General features: G+C 38.0%; 1 protein-coding gene across 7 annotated transcripts in view; it reads right to left on the bottom strand.

The window, feature by feature from the left end:
* The window catches only part of ARHGAP24 (Rho GTPase activating protein 24), an 878267-nt gene that overhangs the window by 166635 nt on the left and 695025 nt on the right, over positions 1-16607 (bottom strand). The window contains exon 1 of one of the 7 annotated variants that reach the window (XM_019963051.2): positions 1094-16607. This exon is cut by the window's right edge and continues 12677 nt beyond it. The exons of 5 other annotated variants lie outside the window; for them this stretch is intronic. The gene's annotated coding sequence lies outside the window, so the exon portion shown is untranslated. The remainder of the gene's footprint in view (positions 1-1093) is intronic. One more of the 7 variants, XM_019963050.2, reaches the window with a different exon arrangement.

The raw sequence follows: 16607 nt of genomic DNA, 5'->3' as shown, positions 1-16607 counted from the left end.
AGAAATTTTGCTCTGGGCTTCATTTCTGCACACTCTGAATTTCCTTAAATATGCTATTGTTTTTTCATTAGACTTATAAATTTGAGCAGTTGAAGTACTTTTCATATCCCAGTGAACTTTCTCCTCATTTTAACATATTGTTTTCCTCTCCCTGTAAAATTTGATAGCTTTTCAAACTTTTGCTCATCCTATTTTCACTACCCAATTCCCAAGAGCTTTCTTTTTTAGAGCATGTGTTTTATTAATGCAAATCTCCTATATATTTATTTAGATATAATAATACACTGTATCTCCTTTACATTTTGCATAAGTCCGTTAAGTAGCTAACACACAAAACGGGTGCAGCCTTAAGGCCATCAGCTTAGCCAAGGGTACATTCTGGATTCCTGTTTTATTCCTAGTAAGCACATACTCCATGTCCCCACATGCCTTCACAATCACACACTGCAGCTGTATTGTCCTTGCGCACACAAAATGCAAAGTTCCAAAATTTAAAATATGCTGATAACAAAAGCTTTAGGAGCTGATTAAATTAATAAATACATCAAACTATAGCTAAGCAAAATGTTTTTCTTTTGAGTCTGTTTCTTTTTTTAAAAATTATACCCTCCCCCCACCACACACACACCATTGGCCAAGCATAAGTTTTCATTTCCACAAGCGAAAACGCAGAAAACTCCCATGTTACTTTTATCACCAGATCAGACCCTAAGGCACTCTGCTCTCTCCAAAGTTTCACCTACTAAAATATGAGCAAAGAATACACCCCAGCAATTACTCCAAAAAACAGCAATCCAGATTTCTATCGGAAGCAGTTTTCACACGCTTTCAAATCAGTGCTGGAATCCCGTCTATGAACAGCTCTATCATTTGGCAGCAGCGATCAATGAAAGAATCCAAGCAAAAGGCACCAAACTGTTCCCATCGCAGGGTAAGAACAGCAGTTCGTCCAATCTGTTGCCATAATTTGGACACCGTGCAGCACTGAATGGATCACGATAGAAAACAATAAATCAAACCACACACAGTCTAGGTCCTGAATTTGCAGCGACAGAAACCTCCCCAAATGAGCAAACACAATCAACAGCAATACCTGGCAAGTTGTCTCCAAAGTAATGAGAAAGCACCCAGCTCTCACCTTGCACAAACACACACTTCAGTGGTCAGTGACAAATGCAGGCTGCGCTTGCAGGCTGGGAGAGGGAGCCAGCTGCTCTGTCCTGAGCCGCTTAAACACAGTTCAGCCCTGCTGCCGCTCCGGTCCTACTCTCTGTTGGTTCCCGACAGTTTCTCCCATGACTCCATCACGCAGGAATGGAAACCAACCGCTGCCCTTGCCCCAGCACTAGCAGGTTCCCCGGCTACTGAGCTCAGGTAAAAATGCTGAGTCGTGCAAGGTCATTGCAAGGTGAACGGGGGGCAAAAGGAATGAACAGGGGAAAGGGAGGGACCATCAGGGAAATACTGTAAACTTAAGACACCTTGCTTTTCAAGAGATTTTGAACTCCATAAATCAGAGCTGCAACAATAGTCAGAGAAGCAGTAAATCTGAGAAGCCCCAAATGGCTCAGTGCCAATCTGCTAAGCCAGAGGCACTCTTGAGTAATCTCTCTCTCTCTCTCTCTCTCTCTCCCCACTTCCCTCTCTTTATCTCTGTGTGTGTGTCACACACAAACACACACACATATACATACACATGCACACATACACACACACAGACTTCAGTGTAGCTATTCTAATAGATCAGACGTCCTTTTCAAGCCAAAAAGTTTTTTGTATGCCCTTTTAATGTGGTTGCTGCTCAGTCACTAAGTCATGTCCGACTCTTTGCGGTAACACAGCTTAAAGAAAGATCTTAGAAAATTAAAGTACTTGCCAAAATCAAAATAAAATAATTCTTTTCAGAATAAAATCATATCTGCTCCATAAACTATTCACATTAATGAAGTCTTGCTCTGGGGACCCATATTTGAATTATGTAAATCCCCCATATTAAAAAGACAGTAAAGATATATCTATTTCAGAGATGACTGGCAAAATCAACTAAAACTTCTCATAAAAATTCTTGCCATCTTTTTCAAGATTAGTCTTGACTGATGCACATTTTAATTTGGAGAGATTTCAGAAAGGCGTTTCTGGCCTAAAATATAATCATTCTGCATGTAGATGTTCTAGGCAGATACAAACATGTTTATAAACGTTTCCCTGTAAAGTCTGTCTAGGTTTTTTTTTTTTTAATTGGGGTACAGTTGCCTTATAGTGTTGTATACTCAAATGAAGCAGGTATATGTGTGTGTGTGTGTATATATATCTATCTATCTATCTCCTCATTTGTGGCCCCCCTCGCATTCCACCCCATCCCACCCATCTAGATCATCATAGAACACCGACTGAGCTGAGCTCCCTGCCCTAAACAGCAGGCTTCTATTTATCTTATTTTGGTTTTCCTATCTGAAGTGGAGAAGAAACAGTTTTTAAGCTTGCCAAAACATTATAAAACATTATTTCTCTTTGTTTTCTTTTTTATTCTTACAGGTAAACCATTATTCACTGAAGATTAGATTGATTGCATTAACAGAAAATCATTCTTACTCTTTAACCACTTTCCTCTCCCCTCCTTCTCCAACCATGTAACATGAGCAACTCATCTAACCTACTAAACATTGGGTTTATAATCTATAAAATGGGAATTTACTGCCAACGTCTGCTTTGGCTCCCTGCTGGGTCAATATGAGGATGAAATGAGACAGCACGTAGGAGCAAACGCTTTATAAACTGTAGAGGGCTAGAAAAAAATGTACTTACTGCATTTTCCACCCTTCTGTTGCCCTAGTTTGGTACTGGGACTAGTGAATTACTTTCTGTGTACTCAAGGAGGACTCCTCAGGCTTCATGGGAGAGTGTTTGTTTCAAGTAGGCTATAAATAGAGTTCAAGATTTTATTGAACTGCTGTCCTCCTGGTGGCAGATCTTGACGGCAGTGACCACATGGCCAGAGTCAGCCCACTGCGAACAACATAAGATCTGTCTGGTCTTTGAGGACAAATGAGACCAGCTGAAAGCCTGGTAGAAAACGCTCTCGTGCGTGACTGGTTTCACGGTTTCTGGTGTCTAGGAGTAAGACTGTGTTTAAGGATGTTGCCCAGGAGGATTAATGAAGGGGAAAGTTTGGGGAGAGAATGCCAAGTTCACTGCTGAGTTAATTCAGTAACAAATGCATCAGGCCATTCATGCTGATGTTCCTATAATTATGTATGCACTATTTGGAAATTAGGTTGAGGGAGGGTAAAGGAAGGAGACTAATGGGAAACAGGAAAGGAGTTAACCTATGAACATCTGTCTCCTGAGACACACAGGGCTGGGGGCTTCACGAATGTTATCTCAGTTAATCCTTGTAGATGCTATGAGGTAATTGGTGTTATTCCCACTGTAAAGCTGTTGTTCAGTCGATCAGTTGTGTCCGACTCTTCGTGACCCCATGGACTGCAGCACGCCAGGCTTCCCTGTCCTTCACTATCTCCTAGAGTTTGCTTAAACTCAAGTCCATTGAGTGGATGATGCCATTCTATCCCATTTTATCAATGAGAATAATTTGCCTGCACACTGTTACTGGTGAGTGGCAGGGCTTGAACTACAATCATGGTCTGCCTGGCCTTGAACTTGGAGGAAATCTGTTGATTTATAACTTTCTCAAAAGAAGAACAGAAATAAAATGTGCTTTATAAATACAGAGTAGAGAAGACAAGAATGCAGTTATCACAAAACCTTGAGAATATCTGCCAGGCAAGTTAGCTTTTATAAAGAGCATAGAAATGTTTAGAAAAAGTTTTGTTTTTGTTTTTTTTTTAAAAGGAAGTTGATGTAGGATACAGACAAAAAATGATAGTTTTTGTTAATATGTGCCTATAATTCTTTTTTTTTTTTAATGGATCTGGCCTGTCTTCAAGCTGAAGATGAATGTCTATTTATTTTTTACAGAAAGGAACAGAATATGTATTTATTTTAAATTAATTTTTATTGATGTACAGTAGCTTTACGATGTATTAGTTTCTACTGTACAGCAAAATGAATCAGCCATACGTACACACACATCCTCTCCCATCTGGACTTCCTTCCCGTTTAGGTTACCACAGTGCATAAAGTAGAGTTCCCAGTTGCAGTGGTAAAGAATCTGCCTGCCAATGCAGGTATGGGTTTGATCCCTGGGTTGGGAAGATCCTCTGGAGAAGGAAATGGCAACCCATTCCAGTATTCTTACCTGGAGAATTCCATGGACAGAGGAGCCTGGCGGGCTACAGTCTATGGGGTTGCAGAGTCAGACATGACTGAGCAACTGAGCACACATCCATATGCCATACAGAATATTCTGAAGATGTGAGTTTAGAGGTGTTTCTATATAGTAGACTACCATTCCTTTTTTCACAAGTATTGTTTTATTTTAATTTGCTTAAATTACAAGATCCTTAGAAATGCCCACAAGGGAACAAGGCAATCTCTTACCCTTAAATGTAGCAGACAAGGCATTTTTTTCAACTACAGTTTGGAGTACTGTATCAGAGTCACAATTTTCAGTTCCCTGAGTCTGAGGATGTTAATAAAACACCAGGTTCTTTCTACTAGATTTATTGGAATGCTAGAAGCAGAGCCTGAAATGCAGCCCTGCATGGTATGTATTTCTGCTCTCCTCATTTTAAGTGGCACTGCCAGCTGAAAGAGAAACCTTGAAATTAGATCTGCAAGCCAGCAGGGCAATTCACACCAAATCCTTCAGATAGGGTAACTGTTCCTGCCTTCAATCTGCCTTTCCCATATTTTTACAATCTTCTCTAAGAATGCCACTGGCTGATGATACTTTGCCTCTGCTTTTAATACTCTTATGTGCAAACTGCACCATCCAACATCACTTCATAAAACCAGCCTCTTCATCCTTGCCAAATCTAGCCTTAAAAAGAAAACTAAATTTCAAAATCTTGGAGCTAGAATCAGTGTGTTGCAGATATTTTCTTTAAAGAGATAAATATAACTGGGCCACTGATTAAACTAGTGATAAGTCAAAATAAATAGCAGAGAAAAAGAATAAAAACAGGGACTTTAATATTTTTTCAGGTTAAATTCTGAATAAAAAAACAAAAGCACTAACATCATCCTGAATAGCCAATCAGCCCACATAAAACAAGGTAAAAGGCCTTCAGCTATTTGGCATTCATTCCATTGCTATTTTTGCTCAGAATACACATTGTGACACTTAGTACAACCCTCTTGTTCTATGGCACCATATTTAACTAAAGAGCAAGTAAAAAACATTACTCCATAGAGAAGTCTATGATGACTTATATGGGGGTGGTGGTTTAGTTGCTAAAGTCATGTCCGATTCTTGCGATCCATGGACTGTAGCCTGCCAGGCTCCTTTGTCCATAGGATTTCCCTGGCAAGAATCCTGGAGTGAGTTGCCATTTTCTTCTCCAGGGTAGTTTCCTGCCCCAGGGACTGAACCCAGGTCTCCTGCCTTGCAGGCAGATTCTTGACTAACAAAACCACCATGCAGCAAAGTGAAACAGCTGCTTTCTCTTATTCCCAAACTCGTTTTATTTCTGAAGAAAGGCTAAAAACACAACCATGTCAGAATTATTTATTTTAAATTTAGAAACTACTGCAGTGATATTTTAACAAAAGAAAAATCTACTGGCAAAGTTTTCAACTATCTCTCAAATCAAAAATAATGAAAAAGGAAACATCATTTCTGGCATTTTCTACCAATTGTTATACTGTCCCATTAAAGCACTTGGTTTTTCAAACACTTCAGCTAGTGTTTTCCTGAGTGTAATTTCACAGAAGAGCACATTGCATCCTCTCTTTCTTTGTCTCAGAAACTTCATTTCAAGATCCTGATTTCAAATCATGTAATACCATAAAACAGGCTGAGCTCCAAAGAACTGATGCTTTCGAAATGTGGTGCTGGTGAAGACTCTTGAGAGTCCCTTGGTCTGAAAGATCAAACCAGTGAGTCCTAAAGGAAATCAACCTTGAACATTCTTTGGAAGGACTGATGCTGATGCTGAAGCTTCAATACTTTGGCCACCTGAGGCAAAGAGCCAACTCATTGGAAAAGACTCTGCTGCTGGGAAAGATTGAAGGCAGGAGGAGAAGAGGATAAAACAGGATGAGATGTTTGGATGGCATCACTGACTCAATAACCATGAGTCTGAACAAACTCCAGGAGATAGTGAAGGACAGGGAAGACTGGAATGCTGCAGTCCATGGGGTCAAAAGAGTCGAACATGACTGAGCAACTGAATAACAACAACAACAGATGAAAAGAAACTTGTATTAAAGTTTAAGTGTATAAAGAAAGCATCTGGAAGCATGGGCCAGTATTTGCAATGGGTAAAAGAGCAAATAAGATGGTTTGGTTTTCTGCTTGGTTCTTGCTTCCTTTCCCAATGATGATACCTTCCTGAAGTGTCCTACTGGCAGTATTTAACTTCACACAGATATTAGGGTCGAACTGGGTTCCTGTATGAGTACAATTCGGTTGTTTCTAGTTTGTAATCTAATGAGAAAAATGTTTTTTCTAGCACATTTTCCCCTGCCCTCCCCTTCAATTTAATTCCTTTTCTTGAGCCTTAGAAACAACACCACATGATAATAACTATTATTAGCGATGGAGAGCAAATATTGTTAAAACACTGAAGGTCATTTAGGGAAAAATGTAAAGTAATCTGAAATGTGTAAGCTTTTAGATTGTCATTTTATGTGGATGCTTAAAGATACATATATCGGGTCTCCTAATGTATATACAGTCAAAATCATGAAACTGAACACTTCCTGAACAGTAAAAATTTTTTACTTGAAACATAATTTTATTTTGTATTGAAGACATTTTTCCCCTGAAGCCTAAAATATGTTTCTGTTCATATCTCTCTATTCTATGCTGTAAATAATCACTGTCCTGATTTTACTGAAAGTTTTCCTAAATATGTTCAAGTGGTTTTAGAAAAAAATACTTAGGAGTATAAATTAGGAGAGAAAAATTCTGAAGATTATCATTTTGTGAACCCAGGGAAAGGAATTTCTGGGTATTTAAGTTGTTTTAAAATGTACAATCAGGAGCATTGGACATACTTGAAATTTTCATAAAAAGATAGTCTTGCAATATAGTTATCACCCACGTACAGTGTGACAGGCCATTATAGTCAGGTGGTCTGAGGGAAAGCTTTCAGTCACCTGGAAACCTGGGCTAGGTGACTATAGCCTCAGATGCTGTTCCACCAACATCCTTCAGTAAGGGCTCCTTTTGGAAGCCTGGGACCCTCTGGGACCTGGGTACTTCTATTTTCTACAAAGTAGGTCCTTGAGGGTAAAACCTTCAAAACATCAGTGTCAATGTCCCTTGAAAGTGAAAATGTTAGTCACTCAGTCATGTCCAACTCTTTGGGACCCATGGACTCTAGCTCATCAGGTTCCTCTATACATGGAGGGGCTTCCAAGGTGGCTCAGTGGTAAAGAATCCATCTGCCAATTCAGGAGACTTGAGTTCGATCCCTGGGTCAGGAAGATCCCTTGGATAAGGAAATGGCAACTAACTCCAGTATTCTTGCCTAGAGAATCCCATGGACAGAGGAGTCCATGGAGTCGCAAAGAGTTGGACATGACCTATCCACTAAACAGCAACATTAACAGCAGTGAGACAATAGCAACAATTTTATTTTTGATCTTTTTTCTATTTTCTAAATATTCTGCAACAATTGTTACTACCATGTAGTAAAAAGAAAGAAAAGATAGGAAGATGGAAAAAAGAAGAAAAAAAACCCCAATAACTCTAGATCATAATATTTTGGAATCATTTTTGAAAAAAAATTTCGAACTAACTCACCCATGTTTATAATCTCTGCAAGTGGAAACATTCAGTCTTTATATCTGTTATTATCATTTCTCTTACCAACTGTATTAAGTGTGTCTGTGATCAGAGTTTTGGAATCACTGTGCTGTGCTTAGTCACTGAGTCATGTCTGACTCTTTGCAACCCCATGGATTGTACCTGCCAGGCTCCTCTGTCCATGGGGTTTCTCCAGGAAAGAATACTGGTGTGGGTTGCCATGCCCTCCAGGGGATCTTCCCAACCAAGGATCGAACCCAGGTCTCCTGCAGTGCAGGTGGATTCTTTACCATCTGAACCCCCAGGGAACCCCTTGGTTGTTCAATTGCTCAGTCATGTCCGACTCTTTGTAACCCCATGGACTGCAGAATTCCAGGCTTCCCTGTCCTTCACCATCTCCCAAAGCTTGCTCAAACTCATGTCCATTGAGTCGGTGATGCCATCCAACCATCTTACCCTCTGTCCCCTTCTCCTCCCAACTTCAGTCTTCCCTAGCATCAGGGGCTTTTCCAATGAGTCAGTTCTTCACAAATTAGTGGAGTTTCAGCTTCAGCATCAGTCCTTCCAATGAGAATATTCAGGATTGATTTCCTTTAGGATTGACTGGTGTGATCTCCCTGTAGTCCAAGGGACCCTCAAGAGTCTTTCAATACCACAGTTCAAAAGCATCCTTCAGCACTCAGCATTCTTTATGGTCTAACTCTCACAACCATACATGACCGTTGGAAAAATCATAGCTTTGACTATAGAGACCTTTGTTTGATGTCTTAGGAATAAGTAGAGAACCCCTACTTATTCCTAAAAGGGGAATGATGAACTAACAGTATATACAATCAAGAAAATCTATTGTCTTCTAAAAAGAGCTTGCTTTAGTGCATATTTTATAGAGCTCTGTTCTGTAAAGTCAATATAAATTTATTTGGGGGTAACCAGGGTGCCTCAACTCACTCCAGTTTTCTTGCCTGGAAAAAATTCCATGGACAGAGGAGCCTGGTGGACCACAGTCCACGGAGTTGCAAAGAGTCGGACACGACTGAGCACTTGTCAGCAGCAGCAAGCAGGGTGCCTAAGGGAGAGACTGCATCGCTGAAGTCACTTGGGCCTTACTTGCACTTTTGTTTGTGTTCTATATATCTTCTGACCTAACTAGGAACCAGCTGGTAGAGAACACAGGAGTTACAAGAAAATAAACAAACACCAGCCTGTTAATTAAATAGCAGACTCAGGTCCTCAATTTAAGTGTTTCTTGTTACCAGCTGTGTTGAGCATAAAGGTCTAGAGGCCAGTCAGGAGTATCTGGACTCAGGTTAAAATTCATTCACGTACTACTGTTTTATTTGTGTTTGTCTGCTTAAATAATATTTGAGGAACTGGAGAAATAGAAAGACCGAATTCATGCATATTGAGCATTTAAATTTTCAATAGTTAAGTCATAGACATATGTTTTCCTTTTTAAATTGAATAAAAATTTTCTAACATGCTCATAAGGAGAAACAGGTTCATTAGATAAGCAGGAAGGGGATAGGTTTTGCTCTTTAAACAAAAAGCCAACACAAAACTGAGAGAACAGTATGCTTTTCAGATAATACTGAGCTAGAGGATCAAAAATATAAAGGTGTGATATTCTCAAAACAACAATCTCCAACGGACTTTAAGAAAAACAGTAAATTCTTCTACTTATTTATATCTTTGTTTGGACTGTGACTAAACAAACGTGTGTGTTTGTATTATTCCTACTCTTTAGTTGGGATACTATTAGAACTCCAGGGTTATTTTTGGAAGCTAAATAAAGTTTGAATACACTAAATTATATATTTATGGAATGAATTCATCTTGGTTGGCTAAAAATTTGAGAAACATGATTTATTCATTCATATAGAAATTATAGTAAAAGATGTTTTATGGATTCTATTCAATTCCATTCTACCATGAAAAAAGACAATATTTTTTAATTTAATCTATTCAAGAGGAATAATCACATTTCATCTTCTGTTTAAAATTTAGAATGAGTTTTTGTTTAAATATCTTAATATTAAAGAAAATTATATATATATATATATAGCTCCCTCAAAGATATACTGTATGTGTGTATCTATCTACTATCTATCTACATAATGCATACACACATTCCAACCTTTATCCATATGTAGCATTTTATGTGGTTATTGTCATAGTTCATTTATAAATTTTTAAATACTATTTCACTTTGAATATTTTATAAGCATTTTCCTTTTATCAGGAATCATCAAATGAGATACTGCAAAAAACAGCAAAACACTTTCAAATTGTAAAATATATAAATAAAATTATTATTTCATTTGCTGTTTTCAATGTCTGAATAATATTCTTTTGCATGGTATAACACAGGTTATTTGTATGTTACTCTATTTGGAGGCATAAACTTAGCTTTCAGGGTTTTCTTTTTTTAGTAAATTGTACTACCCACTACTAGGAATATTTTTGTTTTTCTGTAGATTTCTTTTTTCAAAGCCTTAGAATGAATTTCTAGGAAAAAGGATCGCTATGTTAAAAAGGCTAAACTAATTGGGAGCTTTATTCTGATGGCAAAAAATTAGCATATATGAATTTTAAAGTACCTCTTTTGGGGACAGAATGTGAGTGAATGAGCACGTTTATAAGTATTGTTACAAATTATTTTGGATACTTTAATCCATATATCATTTGTTTGTGTTCTGATGGTTCAAGTTGTTTGTACAAATTTTGTAACCAGGCTGATTTTTATCTATAGAGCAAGGACAGACATTATCCCAAGAAAACATTAGATACCAGCTGGTGCTGATCCCCTCTTTCATTTATACATGAGGATAAGTTCTAAGTGACTTCTTATACATTCTGGTTACCATACATCTATGTCACCCAAAGAAACCACTGCAATTTTTATTTGATAAATTCCATGTGTGGATCCTTTGAAGGTCTCAAAGCACATCTTGCAATATGAAAAGTATTAAAAGTAATGACGGAGGAGAACAGCCATTGTTTCCATGTTGCAATTCATCAATCACTTATTCACAGTAAGAGGCATATTTAAATTTACTCACATTTTACATTTTAATAATTGCTTTAAAACTGTATCTTGATACTCATTCAATATGTTCACATAATTTCCATATTATTTAATCTAGAAACAATAGAGTACATTATAACAGTGAAAACAAATTTGTTAGTCATATATAAATTTGCTTTACTAAATCGAACTTATCCAACTATATCAATAGAGCATTTTTAAGGAATTATACTTAAATATGAGGCAGGAGTTTCATCCTTTTAGCCTACAATAAAACACATTAGAAGTATATAAAATAGAAGGATTAACACTGGTATAATTTTGCACTGACTTCTTATTCACTTTTCTTGTCTCCACCATTGCACTTTTTGACAAGGGAAACTAGAGGAATTAGAAGTATCTTAGCACCACCAAGAATTAGCAGCAAATGGAGAGGTGTCCTTGTCTGGTAGAAAGAGAACAGGAATGGGAGGCAGGGGAAGTCTGCTACTTTTTGACTGAAAACCTGGGCACATGACTTTCCCTCTGCAGGTCTCAATTTCCTTACCTGTCTGATGACACTTCAATAAGACAACGGATGCTGAGATGCCATGTAAACTGAGAATCTAAGGAGTTCCTATCAGATGTTTATCTACTTTTTTATGAATTCGGTGTGGGATTTTTGTTGATTTTAAAATGAGCTCCATGGCTTTGACTGCTAGGCAACTATAAATAATGACACAATATAAAGGTCTATTACAAACCTTTCAGTTCATACCAACAGTCATTCATAAAGCAAAAGATAAACGAGTGATGTGGACAAACTCAAGTCATAAGCATTTCCATGAAGCTTTCCAAACTGGCTAAATGGCGGTTGTCAAAATATTTCTTCTAACTACTACCCTTCACATATCCCATGACATCTCCCATTAAAACAACGAAAAAGGAATCTTTATAGCAACAAACAATCTGTTGTGACGAGGCTATTGTGACACTTTGAAAAGGAGGGGAAGACGAGGATAAACAAGTAGGCACAGGCAATAGTGGAGGTAATAAACACCTCTCCCTCAACAGGGGATCAATAAATGTTAACCAGCTGGAGAGAAGAAAACAACCCAAAGAAAGATTTCACAGAGGAGGAAGAGGACTCAGCATAGGGAAGAAACCTAAAACAGGAGACCTATTTCTCTCTAATGAAAAGTTATAAATTACCTGAAACTAGTTTTCACTTTCTCACAAAGTTGTCAACGCTAAGGTCATAATATTAGAAAGAAAAAGGGATCTGCGGACATCTAATTGAGGCTCTTTTGATGATAAAACCAATCACCTCTGTGGTGGCATTGAATGTCTCTTTTTCTGATTTACATAGCAACCCAATTAGGCTAACTCCTAGAGAAGGATATGGCAACCCACTCCAGTATTCTTGCCTGGAAAAAACTCCCATGGACGAGGAGCCTGGTGGTTGCGAAGAGTCAGACACTGACTGAGCAAGTAAGCACAAGCATGAAATTAGGCTAAAATGAACACGAAAAGGAAAAGAGCCCACAAGACACCAGAAGTTTGTGCTTTGCCTTCTTCATGTTTCTGAGAAAAAAGAAATTAATTAGAGGGTAAAGACTTAATGCATATAATCATTTCCATTTTACAGATAAGGAAAATGTAGCTTAGGAAATCAATACCACTCTGTCATAATATCGATATCACCCAACAAGTGGTCAATAATTCTACATTTTCTTAGGTCTAAATCAAGGAGGGATATAGGCACTTGGATTTTAATAGCCAAGATAATGGGAATATCAGACACAAATCATGCTAAGAATTTAAACAAACTAGCCAACTGGGACAGATCTCAACCTAGAACCAGAATCTGGGGTACAGGGCCATGATTTTGTATTAAATATCTCAGAAAAGTCTCTACATTAAAAGGATTATTTTCACTGTACTATTTATACTTGGCTTTAATCACATGATAACATGTGAAACTCTTAATTCCAATAAAATGAATTATGTGCAAATTATAAAATTATGATTAATTTTAACTTAAGTAATAAATTAACTTTAAGTAATAAATTATTAGTTATTATTTATCAAATAAATGATTCAATAAATTTTCACACCTGCATTCTATGATGACTTCTAACTTCCATCCACCTACTTCTCTCTTAAGGATATAATGGACACCTATCAAGTAAGATCTGCTTTACTATTTAGGTAACTTTCACTTTAAGGAATTGACCATGAATCATAGATATGAAAAAGACTGTAGGAATTTTACAACTGAGGACACTGACACCTTCAAATAAAAAGTCTCTTGCTCAAAGTCCCATAAATACTGAGCATTTGACTCTGGCATACGAAACAGCATGGGATTCTTCATTTGGTTGTTATCCCTACTTTACTACGAAGTTTTGTTTCATGATTTTTACTCAAGTAGTTAGGTCTTTTTTCCCTATTGTTACAGATCCACTGCCCCAGATGGTCAAAAAGAGGCTGTTTAGAGAGAAATCTAAACAGACTCATTCCCTGTTGCTCCTGTCCTCTCCTCCTATGTGAATGTTGGGCTCATTGAGGTCTACCAAAGTGAAGGTGTCAGTTGCTCAGTCATGTCTGACTCTTTGCAACCCCACAAGGCTCCTCTGTCCATGGAATTCTCCAGGCAAGATTAGTGGAGTGTGTATCCATTTCCTTCTCCAGAGGATCTCCCTGACCCAGGGATCGAACCCAGGTCTCCTGCATTGCAGGCAGATTCTTTACCATCTGAGCCACCAGGGAATTCCAAGGTATACCGAGGTGATTACTATTATGTCATAGACTTTGCAGTGAAGACCAACCATGGGTATTAACTCATCCTGATATGAGGTAGTTGTACTAAAAAGAAAATAAAGCAAGAAGAAGGCTCTCAAAGAGTAGAAGAATCAGATTTTTCTGGCATTCTGACTAGGTCTAAGTTGAGAGGAACATGGAAAATGCCTAGCAAGTCAGTTGACTGACAGTTCGTAAGATAGAGCCTCCTACTTTGAGACAGAAAAGGGTCCATGCTGGAACTGAAGCCAGTCTCCCTGGAGAACAGGCGATTCATGGCACAAAACCACGTGTGTGTGTGCTTAGTTCTCAGTCGTGTTTGACTCTCTGTGACCTGATGGACTGTAGCACGCCAGGCTCCTCTGTCCGTGGGGATTCTCCTGACAAGAATACTGAAGTGGGTTGCCATGCCCTCCTCCAGGGATCTTCCCAACCCAGGAATCAAACCCAGGTCTCCCGCATTGCAGCAGGATTCTTTACTGTCTGAGCCACCAGGGAAATAATTGCTTGTTATTTTCCTTTATTTTCTCTGGGATACTTGTGAGAATCCAGCCTTGCATCAGGTGTTTTATTGGCTGTAATTGGACTGGCTGTACTGATAAATTATGAAAGCAAAAGTCTCTATGAAGTCATCACGGGATGGCTGCAAATAGCTCATAAAAACAAATCTCCTGAAGGGAAAAAATGCTACAGGAAGTCAGGCAAAGGGAATGGGAGTTACACGTCTCCATGTGAGACTCTCTGACATCTTAAAGATCATGGGTTTTATTGTTAGGGCTGGGGATAGTTTTCTTAAGGTAAACGAAGATATTTTTGGCTGGAGGAAAAATCAATTTCAAGTTCCAAATTTTCTGTTAGTTTTATCTAGATTCTGAAGAAAGTGTGAATTAGTTTTTCGGAACTTAATAGATGCTATAGAAAATAATCTTAAGTTTAAGATACTGCTTTCAAACTTAAAACTCCCCTGAACTGACATCTGATAGAACAGCCAGGTTTACTTTATATAGCTATTACTATCCAATAATCATGTTATGAAGAAATATGAAAATCATTTTTTGAAAAGGTGAGAAATTCTCACTTGGAGCTCTGATCCTTATTATTAAAATACAATTATTATAAAAGAAAATACTAACTATGTCACCAGCTTTTATTTCTCTAGACAGAAAGTGATATGAAAATATCACAGAAGTGATATGAAAATATTTGAAAAAAATGCTAAAATCAATTTTGCATTAATGCATGTATTGATTTTTCTCTAGCTCCTCCTAAAGATTTTGAACTTATTCATGTTATAATAAAAGATGTGAAGATTTTCTCTTTAATCAGTAAATACTTGCTCTTAATTCTGGCTAAATCTTCATCATTAAAATTGCCTACTTTTACTATAATTATCAGTGGGATAAAATGATAAATATTTAAGTAGTGTAATAAGAAAAAATAAATTTTAGGCTAAAGGCATCCTAGAAATTTTGTTCTATAGATTAAGTAGCATGAATATAAGGAGTGGAGATGGTCAATAATAGGGTAACATCCTTGCCTGTCAAGCCAGTGTGGACTGGGAATTTCAGGTTTCTGACTAGGACTCTCTATGCTTCAAGCATGCACATCACCAGATGGTCAATAGGGAAATCAGATTGACTATGTCTTTGCAGTCAAAGATGTGACTGTGTATGGTCAGTAAAAACAAGACCTGGAGATGACTGTGGCTAAGATCATAAGCTTCTTATTGCAAAAGTGCATGTATGTTTGCTCAGTCGTACCTTACTCGCTGCGATCCCCTGGACTGTGGCTCGACATGATCCTCTGCCCATGAGATTTTCCAGGTAAGAATACTGAAGTGGGCTGCCATTTCTTCCTCCAGAGGATGTTGCCAACCCAGAGATCAAACGTGTGTCTCCTGCATCTCCATGGAGATATCAAGAGAATATTTTGTGTAATGAAGGGCACAATAAAGGACAGAAGCAGTAAGGACCTAATAGAAGCAGAAGATGTTAAGAAGAAGAGGTAGCAAGAATACACAGAAGAACTAAACAAAAAAGGTCTTCATGGCACAGATAATCATGATGATGCGGTCATTCACCTAGAACCAGACATTAGTGATCAGTGCAAATAAATAGAGGAAAACAATAGAATGGGAAAGACTAGCAATCTCTTCAAGAACATTAGAGACACCAAGGGAATATTTCATGCACAGATGGGCTCTATAAAGGACAGAAATGGTCTGGACCTAACAGAAGCAGAAGACATTAAGAAGAGGTGGCAATAATACACAGAAGAACTATACAAAAAAGATCTTCACCATCCAGATAATCACAATGGTATGATCACTCACCTAGAGCCAGACAGTCTGGAATGCGAAGTCAAATGGGTCTTAGGAAGCATCACTACAGACAAATTTAGTGGAAGTGATGAAATTCCAGTTCAGCTATTGCAAATGCTAAAAGATGATGCTGTGAAAGTGCTGCGCTCAATATGCCAGCAAATTTGGAAAACTCAGCAGTGGCCACAGGATTGGAAAAGGTCAGTTTTCATTCCAGTCCCAAAGAAAGGCAAGGCCAAAGAATGCATAAACTACCACACAATTGCACTCATCTCACATGTTAGTAAAGTAATGCTCAAAATTCTCCAAGCCATGTTTCAGCAATACCTGACCCGTGAACTTCCAGATGTTCAAGCTGGTTTTAGAAAAGGCAGAGGAACCAGAGATCAAATTGCCAAGATCCGTTGGATTATCAAAAAAGCAAGAGAGCTCCAGAAAAATGTCTATTTCTGCCTTATTGCTATGCCAAAGCCTTTGACTGTGTGGATCACAACAAACTATGGAAAATTCTTCAAAAGATGGGAATACCAGACCACTTTACCTGCCTCTTGAGAAATCTGTATGCAGGTCAGGGAGCAACAGTTAGAACTGGACATGGAACAAAA

This window comes from Bos indicus, chromosome 6 (genome assembly GCF_029378745.1).
Source record: "Bos indicus isolate NIAB-ARS_2022 breed Sahiwal x Tharparkar chromosome 6, NIAB-ARS_B.indTharparkar_mat_pri_1.0, whole genome shotgun sequence".
Lineage (NCBI taxonomy): Eukaryota > Metazoa > Chordata > Mammalia > Artiodactyla > Bovidae > Bos > Bos indicus.
Note: the sequence above shows the minus strand (reverse complement) of the source record. Positions and strands in the feature narration are given on the sequence as shown.